The sequence below is a fragment of the Rutidosis leptorrhynchoides genome, chromosome 5, assembly GCF_046630445.1.
Source record: "Rutidosis leptorrhynchoides isolate AG116_Rl617_1_P2 chromosome 5, CSIRO_AGI_Rlap_v1, whole genome shotgun sequence".
Classification (NCBI taxonomy): Eukaryota; Viridiplantae; Streptophyta; class Magnoliopsida; order Asterales; family Asteraceae; genus Rutidosis; species Rutidosis leptorrhynchoides.
Genome location: NC_092337.1, coordinates 428,957,712 through 428,970,144, shown reverse-complemented (window position 1 = coordinate 428,970,144; position 12,433 = coordinate 428,957,712). Strand labels below are relative to the sequence as shown.

Below are 12,433 nucleotides of genomic sequence, written 5' to 3'. Positions count from 1 at the left end.
ATGAAAACCTATTATTTAGGAGGGATATTGCTATGAAATATATGTTCCTTTTTTAGCCTTATCAGATATAATTAAGAAATGTATATATATATATATATATATATATATATATATATATATATATATATATATATATATATATATATATATATATATATATATATATTTGTTCGATTTCAATTATATATATTAATAAATATACAAATATTATAGGTTCGTGAATCCGAGGCCAACCCTGCATTGTTCAATGTCGTCATATGTATTTTTACTACAAAATACAGTATTGTGAGTTTCATTACTCCCTTTTTAAATGCTTTTGCAATATATATTTTTGGGACTGAGAATACATGCGCTACTTTTATAAATGTTTTACGAAATAGACACAAGTAATCGAAACTACATTATATGGTTGAATGATCGAAGCCGAATATGCCCCTTTTTGCTTGGTAACCTAAGAATTAGTAAACAAGTCTACTAATTGACGCGAATCCTAAAGATAGATCTATTGGGCCTAACGAACCCCATCCAAAGTACCGGATGCTTTAGTACTTCGATGTTGTTTTTATCATGTCCGAAGGATTTCCCGGAATGATAGGGGATATTCTTATATGCATCTTGTTAATGTCGGTTACCAGGTGTTCAATCCATATGAATGATTTTTGTCTCTATGTATGAGACGTATGTTTATGAGAAATGGAAATATGAAATCTTGTGGTCTATTAAAAATTATAAAATGATTGTTTATGATAAACTAATGAACTCACCAACCTTTTGGTTGACACTTGAAAGCATGTTTATTCTCAGGTACGAAAGAAATCTTTCGCTGTGCATTTGCTCATATTAGAGATATTACTTGGAGTCATTCATGACATATTTCAAAAGACGTTGCATTTGAGTCGTTGAGTTCATTAAGATTATCATTAAGTCAATTATAGTTAGATATATTATGAAATGGTATGCATGCCGTCAACTTTCGATGTAATGAAAGATTGTCTTTTCAAAAACGAATGCAATGTTTGTAAAATGTATCATATAGAGGTCAAGTATCTCGCGATGTAATCAACTGTTGTGAATCGTTTATAATCGATATCGACTTCGTCCGGATGAATTAGGACGGGTCGCTTCACAGACAGTACGTATGTTTTATTTAGAAAATCAAAGACATAAACATTCATACCTCTTGGTCCAATAGGACCATATCCAGTTGAGATGCACCTTCACTCTAACCCTATAATCTTCTCTTCCCTTGGTAAGCAAAATTAAGAGGAGTGAACGCTTCTACATTAGCCATTGAGTAGTATGAGTTGTTGTTAGTTCAGAACAATACGAATTGTTAATGAGATAGAGCAGTATAATGAGGCCTTTAAATAGTGAATAGATAATACTATATCAAGAATTTTTCTGGAATGATTGTTTTGAATTTATGATGATTATGCGTATTTACAGCAACTTTAAATTTGTTTGATACGGTAACTTATCTAAAGCAGTGATTATGGGATAAATTAATCATCACTCTATGTAACTGAATCCTTTAATTTTATACAAAACAATCCTCTCTATATATTAAAGCAAAGTGTATATTAATTAATACTTTCAAAATATTCCTTAACTTTTTAATCCCCACCCTTAAAAATAATGATCAAACGGACAGGATATGTCTTAGCTTATACCTCAGGATGTTAACTAAGGGTTATCCTAAATTAACTATTTTAACCCTCCTTTATATTCAATCACTTTAAACCGATGCGTTGCATATGTACGTATTCCTTAACAAAGATTCAATCGATTCCTCTCAAAAAATTAAAAAAAAAAAATCCAGAACCATTCATCTCTTTAATGAAGATTCCGATCTTGATTATTAACTACTAGCTGAATCCCCAAACTTGATTCGATTCAACTATAATCTCACGCGCAAAACCCTAATTCCATCGATTAAATTCAATCCGAACAACTTATTGATTTCTCGCAACGTATGTATCCTGGAAAAAAATCCCCAGACTTGATTCAATTCAATGATAATCTCACGCGAACAACCCTAATTCCATCGATTAAATTCAATCAGAACAACTTATTGATTTCTCGATTGCGTGTATTCTGGAAAAAAATCTTTATGTGCGTAAAGTTAATCAATTTACCTACAAGTTCGTCGTGATTGTTATGTAATTTTTAAAATCGATACCGCACCTGCAGGTATGTTGTAAATCATAATTTGTATTACTTCTTCACTACACTATAAATGGGAGATACTTAATCGAAGATATATGATTTTTTTTTTAGTCAATTAATTTCAATTTAAACAAATATTGTAACAATCTGATACTCCGTATTTATTAAACCTATGACTATGATAATATGATAAAATTGATTAATATGAATTTTCATGACTTATATATGTTAATCATAAAAAAGGACTGTTATGTATAATGAGTACCAAAATTTTATCATAAGTTATGTTAGTCACTGACGTTATATAAAATGATTGCACGTAATATAATGTCATAAGCAGTTATTTTTTCTACTATTATTTGTTTTGGAATATCACACCACAACTGCACATTCGGTTACCTCCTTGTAGTTTTTTTCGGCTGAAACTGTCACCACCCACTCATCCATTACCATGTACATCATCTCTAATAATAACTCTATATATACATAAGACGTTTTCAACTTACATTCACTCACAACCAAAAGTTTGGTACACAAAATTTATTTGGAAATGGAGGATGCTGCAGACTTCTCACCACTGGCCATGCTTAACGATTCGAGGAGAAACTGGAGAGTTCGTGTTAAGGTTTTTGTGAACTGGAGAAAAACTTATTTCAACAATCCCTACTCTGCCATGTCATTGGAGTTGATACTTATCGACAACCTGGTTTGACCTAAATTTACTACAGTTTTTTATAACTTTCTATATTTTTTGAGCAGCAAGTACAATTTTTTAGGTCATTATCCACATGTATACTTTATCATGATGAAAACATTCTTTTATGTAAGTTCCATGCCTACTGAAGGTTAAAATTTCATTTCATGAAATATCACATTCTTGAAACCATCTATTACCATTATTGTATCACAAATTCTGATTAAACAGATTAACACTTGTCAATTGAATATGTACATCAATTATTAGAATAACTATATTTTACAATCATGATTATGATTCACATTTACTTAAATGTAACCGAATCTTCTAATTTTTAAATGTTACTTACATATGGTAATAGATAATGATATTGATTGCTGACATTACCTATGTTATGCTATATATGCAGGGTAACAAAATACGTGCAACGGTTACCAGAAATAACATTCATGTCTTCGAAAATATCTTAAGAGAAGACTCTTTCATTGAAATTTCAAATTTCGGTGTTGTTCGCTGTGATGACAAAGTCATGTTACTTCCACATGAATGGAAGATGCTCATTTACCGAACAACAACAGTTGTTCCTTGTGCACCATTTGAACCCGCAACTGATGGCTTCAATCCAGTACCATTTCAACAAATCATTGAGTGGAAGCTAAATGCTTCTCATGTCTTTGGTATATCTTCTATTATGAAAATAATTTTTTTAATGCATACTTACATATTTGTAACATTAAATTAGTATGTTTACTTTTTGTATGTTAATGTATTATATAATATATGGTTTTTATTTATCTCCCTTTATTCTACAGATATTGTTGGACGTTTGGTTGAAATGGAACCACTTCGTGTGAAGCGCGAGAAAGCGGTGGACACGAAGTCAATTGAGTTTGTTTTGAGCGATAACAGGTACATACTATAATTATATACTCTGATCATATTTGCAAATTCTGTTTCAATTTGTAATACATATATATCTAATTGTTTAATTGATATATGATTAGTAGTTTCGATTGTACTATGTCCACCTAACATTACTATATATGATATTTTTACAAAAGTGGTCAGCGCATTAACTGTGCCTTATGGGCACAGCATGCTACAAAGTTGTTTGAATATGCATCTGCCCATAAAAATGATGAAGCTCCAATCGTTGTCATGATTCACAACTGCAAAGTGCGTGACTGGCAAGGTATATCACAGTTCAATGACTTGATTTACTTTACTTATAATATGCCGAACGTTTTTAATATTTACATAACCTTAACTTTTATTTTCCTTTCCAGGATTCCCCCAGGTATCCAATCAACTATGGGGATGTCGTTTATTTGTTAATGAGGATGTGACCCTTATTCGCACATATAAGGCTGAGTAAGTTTCACTTAATTATACCTTGTATTTCTTTCTACTTCAATAAACAATATTCGAATGACTAAACCAATTTGCTAAAATGGTACTATTGCAGGTTTGACATTGCATCTGAAAACTCGACAAATTGTGTGAAGCCACTAGCTCATATCCAGATTGCCACTGTTGTTCAAACTGCTGTTGCGATGTTTTCAAAACATGAACCTAAGGCAATCATTGAAGTTGTTAATAGTAAACAGGTATTGTGCTAAATATAACTCAAGTTAACATAATTTTTTTTTCTTATATAAATTCAAGAAGTTTTAAACTTACTAACAAATTGAAACAATATCTTAATATATAATTTGTTTACATTTTGTATCCATTGATTTAGGTTATGAGTTGCATTGTGCGAGGAAGAGTCCAAAAAATCAATGATGACGAAGGATGGTTCATTAACATTTGTACGAAGTGTAACAAAAAAGTTAATTCGAGGTTATGTGTTGAGACTAAGGAAAAAAGCTTTGAATGTGAAATGTGTGGGGTCACAACTGATGTTTTCCCTAGGTACATTACTTTACTGACTGTTTAATTCAAATTATTACCATTAGTATTTCACTTTTATATTTTATTCCTTTATATTAAATGCTCCCACGCTGACAATCAAATGACCTATCATTATTCAGGATTCGCACCACTATCAGGGTCGCTGACGATTCTGGTGAGTGTACATTGGTTTTGTTCGACTCCCAGCTATCTAAGATGATTAAGAAAAGCGTTGGTTGGTTACGCGAAAAAGCTCAGCAGGTAATTTTGCAAACAATTTTTTTTTATTTTTTTCTATAAACCATACACCTATCGCCAAAAGCCATTATAAATAAAATAAAATAAAATAAAATAAAATAAAATAATGAAATTGAGGATGAGTAAATTATAAAGTGCACATGATTTACCCAACCCCTAAAAAAGAGATGAACAGGGGTACGGATTGACGCTGAATAAGAATGAATAACGATTATTACTTTTTCTATTATTATTAACAACTTGACTTGATTGATTTATTTATTGATCCATTGATTGTGAGTATAAACAAATGGCAGATAGCGATATGTATAGCTATTCCGATAGCGATAGCGATAGCGATTGCGAACTTGAACAGCATCTCGATTGTAAAGACGGGGTACGGATTGACGCCGCTCCCTTTAAAACTGAGTCTAAACTGGTCCAAATGCGTTACAAGGCCTTTGCTGGCGCCAACAAAGTACTCGAAAGCGATAGCAAAACCCTTGAGATGGTTAAGGTGTTTTGTGAGGGACGTGCGAAGATCATGGATGATGATTATGCTTCTGAAAAATTTGCCCAAAATAAGTTGAATGAGTTTAGTTCCAGATTTTTTCAAGACTATCAGACCTATGCTATTCAACTTATTACCGTACGCCTCCTATTCTATTCTTTTTTTAGTTATTATAATTTTGGTTTAATTAATTAATAATTTTTCGTTAATTGATGATTAACACAAGTAAGTGCCTTTGTTTATCTCAGACAGACCTGAACACAAACACTTTACCCGTTTTTAATTTTCCATTGTATCCTCCTTTTTATTTATCGTTAATTAATTAATTTTCTTCATAACTTTCTGTTTTCATTTCAGGCTGGTTTCGAATTGGATATAATAAGCCTCATCGACCTGATGATGCCAGAAGTTGTTAAAGGAAAAGTTATTGTAATTGATGAAGATGAAGGCTGGCTCTCTTTAATCTGTAAACAATGCAACAAGTATGCAGGACCTAAATTTGGCCAAAATTTTCAGTATGAGTGTGACAACTGCGGACCTGTTACTGAAGTTATCCCAAGGTTCTACCGTTTACATTACACATAAAATAAATTACGCCATACACTTACATTTATATATTAGCAAAAATATCTACAATTGTACACTAACGAATTATCTTATATTTTCGAATGTCAAACAGCATCCGTTTGTCTGTTTATGTTGGTGACTCATCTGGACAAGTTCGTGTCACATTATTTCAATCTGAAATTGCAAAGATGTTGCACAAAACTGTTGAATGGCTAAGAGAAAAGGCATTAAACGTGCTTTCCAATTCATTATTAATGTTATTAAGAATATTAGTTATACGAATTTTATGCAACATTACTTTATATCTGTCCACATTCATTGATAGTAATTCGATTTTCTTGCAGTGCGCTGATCCAATGAAAATGCCCCTTGATTTGTATGACCTCACTGATGCTACATACATTTGGTTGCTCCGTGTTACGGATGTCTGTTCTCGCCTTAACAATCCGATAATAACAGTTATCAATGTAACTGATTCTCAAGACATTATTGACGTGGTTGATCGTTCGCTTAAACTTAACGAACCTGTTGTTGAAAAAGGAGTTGAAGTAATTGTTGATGAGGCTGTGGGAAAAGATGTTGAAAATGTTGTTCAAAACAAAGTTGTGAAGGATGTTGGAACAAGTGTTCAACCTACTAATGAAGTAACACCCTCTAAGGTAGTTTATCTACTTTAATTCAATCGTTATGTTTTATATACCGGGTTCATTTACACTTACAAGTTACAACAAACTTTGCCATCACCCTACATGTTTGCATCTTATGCAGAATGGTCATCCTATTGATGTTCAGTCATCTACTCAGTTTGTTACTCCAAGCCCGATGGACACCAAGAGGAAATCTGAATCACCAGCACTTAATGAAGATGTTGAAACACCTACTGCAGGCACATCTGATGGAATGGCTGCTCTAAAAATTCCGAAAATGGAGACTCTTTAGGTCGTATAACACTTCCAGCATTTGAGAACTTTTCCTTTTTTGTTTTGCAAACCGTTCCAATAAAGATGTCATCAAACTTTTTGGTTCTCAAGACCATAAAGGATGCTGCCAACTCGTGATTTAGGATTTCTTTTGTTCTTCGTTAACCATAATGTTAGCTTGTCGTTTGTGTGTTTTCTTGCTAGGAAGTGTTTACTTTTCATTTAAGAATGTAACCCGACTCTTTCTTGAAGTTTTATCTAATTTAACTTTGAAGTATTTTCGGTTTATTTTGTTGCAATTGTTTATCCTTATTTACAGACCATTCATATTCATAACATTCTTATCAACGATTACTTAACTGTCAACTAATTATATACATGTTGTGGTTCAGGCATATTATGAACATTTAGAGTCGGAGAACAAAAAATTGAAAACCATTATTGCTAATGCAGATCTAATTCACAAGTAGGTGTGTTTGTTTATATTTGTTAAATTCGACAATGCTACACTATACATTTAATCATTTATTTTGACTTTGTTTGTCGTTTTAATATTTCACTTGCAATCACATTTATATTTATATTTTTATCAATATATTAAATTTGAATCGTTCTTTGTAACTTTAATAATTTTATTTTACAGCAATCAATTCCAGCTAATAAAACAATAGTTTTCCCACAATGTAACGAATCTGGTATGTTATTCATAATGCAAAGTTGTTTTTCTTTTATATATATATATATATATATATATATATATATATATATATATATATATATATATATATATATATATAGTTTTATTTGTTATTTATTTACTATAATAATAGATAAATATGATGTTTACGATGAATTTTATACTTATGTATTGATATTTTTTTTAAGATACTCTCAAATTTAGTGAAGTCTACAAGTGTTGGTTCAACGTTCACAATGATCATATATCTCGCCTTCGTAACGCAATGCTTACTAACCAACCAGAAACAGAATTACATCCTATTATATTAACTGTTTTCGATCACCTTAAGAGCCAGTTTTTACTTAGAGAGTTTGCATCTAAGGATGATGTGTTGAACCTTCTACATGGAACTTGGATGACACCTGCAGAACTGTGTGTCATGTGGTTAGGTGGTTTTCGTCCGTCTGACGTTGTCAATGTAAGTATACAAATATACAGTACCATTTTTAATTAACACACGAATCTATCTTTACTCATTATATATATATATATATATATATATATATATATATATATATATATATATATATATATATATATATATATATGTTAATAGTAATTAACTGCTATACTAACTTTGTTACAGCTTCTTAATATTCACCTACAACTAACCCCCGAACAAAGCCAGTTTCTTATCAACTTGAAGAATGATACTTTCAAACAGGAGACAGACTTATCAAAACAATTTACGCAACTTCAGTCCACTCTATCATCCCGTTTTGTTGGGGAAGCGTTTCGCCAGACATGTGATGATATGTATGTTAGCAATTATATGAGTCAAATGCATATTTCAATGGGAAATCTACGCGCGATGGAAGAAATAATGCAAAAGGTATACATAGTGATCTTTCTTTTTTGGTACACATAATACATAAATTATTTCCACATCCAATTACATTAACTATGCTATTAATTTTTTTTTATTTTCTTTTTTTACTAACATTAATAGTTACTACATTTCAGGCTGATCGTTTACGTGCTATTACTCTTGACAAAATACACAGTCGTTTCATCAAAAAACAATTTGCAATGGCTCTGTTAGCAATCAATGCATACTTGAACCGAATTACAGCATTAAGCTATATGTGGATAAGTCGTCCAAAGTCCTGAAATTTATTTATTTTTCCAAAAATGTATTTTTCAACAATTCTGAATTATGTTCTTATGGTTATTTATTTGTTTCTAAGTAAGTGGTGTATGCATTGTTATTCCAAACTTATAATGGTTGTTTATTTGAAATTTATTTACTTCTAAGAAATTTGCATTGTTTATTCATGGTATGTGAATTTTCCACTTAAGCATTAACTTCTTAATCAAATAAGCCCAATCGTTGGTCCAAATCATTCATTTCATTAATAATCAGCCCAACCCAACAACCAAATAACCCGACCCGAATCTAAACACATTATACTCACCTACCCCAATTTATATGAATGCATCGATCAATTCATCGAATTGAATAACAAATCTGTTTTAATTTATTCATCTTATTTTTTTCCTCGAATGTTGATATAACATTTGGTATTTCTATTTGATTTTTGACCAAATATCAATCAAGAGCCACTATAAAATTATTATTGGGCTTACATAAATTTTTGGGCTAAGTAATACATTTGGATTAACTTAAATTCTTTAAATTATTTCATAATATTCATTATACTACCTACTACCTAATTGACCCAACCACAAATAGTGACCCAACCACAAATAATGTATGATGATCAACGGTATCCAGATACAAACAATGTTAAATGTATTAACAACGACAACACATTCCTTTATTGTATATGGTATGTGAATAATGTATGTTGAAGTTGGATGAAAATGTTCAAAGTATAAAAACCCTATCAAAACCCGCAAGGTTGCGGGTATTAAACTAGTCATTTATAATAATTCCCATATTTAAATTGTTTTATGGTTAGCAGTATATATATTTGACATTCGTGAACACTAATGATTCATATACAGATTATTTTGGTTCAAAATTTGAATTTGAATGACTAACTGTATCTCATATTTTTCTCAAATATATTATATCTCACAATATCATCCATATATGTACATTTTGGTCAAACATTTAGTTAAGGAAATAAAATGTTTTCATAATTATATTGTATATTGGTTGGGTTCTAATACAGTCAATGAAAGATCAATCAGTATGTAGACCCTAAAATGATAATTTCTACTGAAATGTTTAATAATCTTATTCATACAATATGTCAGTAACACTTTAAGTATCAAACTCGCATAATTATTCATTATATTTTGACATCATAAGACTATCAAGCTAAAACGTTCATCAAAATTCTAATGAAGAATGTATAGGACTATGATACAGTTGCTTGTATGCTTAAATTATTCATGAACACAAAATAATGGTTTATATGCATGTTAGTATGAAGAAAATTATTATTATGAAACAAAATGCAAAGTTTAAGGTCAATATATTTCTCAGCATCCATTGATGATTTTACTCGTTTATGGTTGAGGACACATGTATCTCTTAATTCACATATTCATTCGAGATTTTAAGATTTAATCAAACATTCATATAAAATCATATATATTTAAAGACTTATTCAAACATTCACATAAGATCATGTAAGACTAAATGCATTGATGAATCATATGGTTACTTCCATTCTTATAAGATTGTACCAGACATTCACATCTATTCAAATAAAAGATTCATATAAGATAATTTAAAGAACGCAAGTATGAACACTATTCGATTATGTATCAGTACCCATGTAAAACTTAAGTAACATATTCATTCATACAATATTTTAAATAACAGTAAATTAATACGATCAGATATCATAACCATATTATGTGATTCGATATTTATCAAATAATTCGAAGTAATTGAAACAAATATCTAATTACCTTAGTTTTTAATCATGGCGTTGTAGAATCAAACGATTGTTCAGAGATATTTGGTGATTGTTTCATTTGATTAAACAATTGAAAATTAATTCTCCAATTATATTTCTTCCCGAATTCTTTAATCGACATAAAAAATCGAAACATATCTTCTTGTGATATAACCCTGTGCGAATCCGATGTAACTGATTGAAGAACCAATTTCGATCTAGATGATTTTTAAAGAGAAAATAGTCGTTGTAGTTGTTGAATGATTTTCGATCAATTAGGGCCATAGTCGTTGTAGTTGTCGAATGAGATTAAAAACGTAATTATCTGATTTAAGAATTGAGATTTAACAAAAAAAAAAAGTGTATAAGACATGGATGAATGGCTTGTTGAATTGATTTCAAAGAGAGTGAAAACTGATAAGTGTGTGGATCTTTTTCCCAGATCTGAAAACGGATGAATATGAGTGTGTGTTTTTCATGGAATGTGTATGTTGTTGCTAAGGATTCTAGGCGACAAATGAGGATGGTAACAGAGAACCCCTATTTTTTCAATTTTAGCCCGCTTTTTCTATTGGAATGAAGGGCATTTTCGTATGATTTTTGCAAATTGTTCCTTAATGAGTTCATTAAGTTGATTAGCTTAATCTAATGGTCATAATTTAATCTAAAAAATCGAATGGAAGGATGTGATTGAAAGTTAGGTTTTCTAATGACTATATTTTGTGTTTCTTATTATGTATAGTAGAGATTAAGAGTAGTGCCTGAATAACAAATTGACAAATAGCAAAATCATTAAAATTAGACACGCCAAACAAATGAGTGCAAATGAGTACGGATTGTGGCAAGTCATAAACATAAGATTTACACACCGTTTGCAAGTAGGTAATCTTTTGATTTTACAAATACACGTAAAAGATCAAGGGTGAGGACGTGACTGCCATCAGTGAACGTGATTCTGAAGCAGTACATGTGTATGTTTTCATTGTTAGTGTATGGTTCTTTTTTTTTTTTTTTTTTTTTTTGTACCTGTAGTTGTCTGGTTTGTAGCCATCTTTCACAGGCACCCTAGGCCTTTTTTGAATGGTTCTAGTTTCTTGTTGCAACTGTCGCAGGTGTTATACCACCATATTCTTCGGTCATCTATGGTCTTGATTGTGCCTTCGCATGTCATTTGAGCTTTCTGTAAGAATCAAAGGACTCTGATATGAACTACCAGTTTCGCTTTTAGCCACAAAGCATTATAGATAAACAGAAAAGGCAACGGGTTTAGATAAATTTTAAAAAACGTGTTGAATAGTAATGGCATATGTTGTGATGATATGAAGAATAATAATTTGTTTACCTAATATAGGTTTAGGTTTCTGGATATCAAGTCAGATAAGCGTTTGATGCTTCGTTCTTTTGCTTCATGTGCACTTTTGCAGCGGTTCGTGTTTACATTGGTCATCAGGTTTGCGTTGTATTTTTCTATGTATCCGTCGGTTTCAAGTTGTTTTTTATGTTCAGAATTTTTATATAGAAGATGTATCATGGAGTGATTTTGTAGATACTTACGCGTTTAGTGCGTCGTGAAATTATAGGATATCTGGATCTAAGTAACAGTGGGTTGCTGGTGAGCTTGATAGTTCTGGTTTTTCGGGTTTTCCTGCAAATGGATTTGTTTATGCAAGTCAGCATATATTTTTTTTAGTTTATACTGATGCAGGTAAAGGTTATTGGCGTTTCCTTCTTTTGTTGTCACCCAGCATGAGCATGAGCTGACAGCAAGGATCACGGGTTACTGCTATTTGTCTAGCGGATAAACCACACGTGTTTGCAAGAAAACTATCA

General features: G+C 31.1%; 1 long non-coding RNA gene across 1 annotated transcript in view; it reads right to left on the bottom strand.

The window, feature by feature from the left end:
* Positions 1-11,110, bottom strand: part of LOC139848178 (uncharacterized) — a 47,854-nt gene extending 36,744 nt beyond the window's left edge. Inside the window, exons 1-2 of the long non-coding RNA XR_011759863.1 lie at positions 10,617-11,110; positions 1,178-1,278 (exon numbers count right to left, since the gene is read on the bottom strand). This is a non-coding gene — a long non-coding RNA (uncharacterized lncRNA). The remainder of the gene's footprint in view (positions 1-1,177; positions 1,279-10,616) is intronic.
* Positions 11,111-12,433: the final 1,323 nt, after the last annotated feature.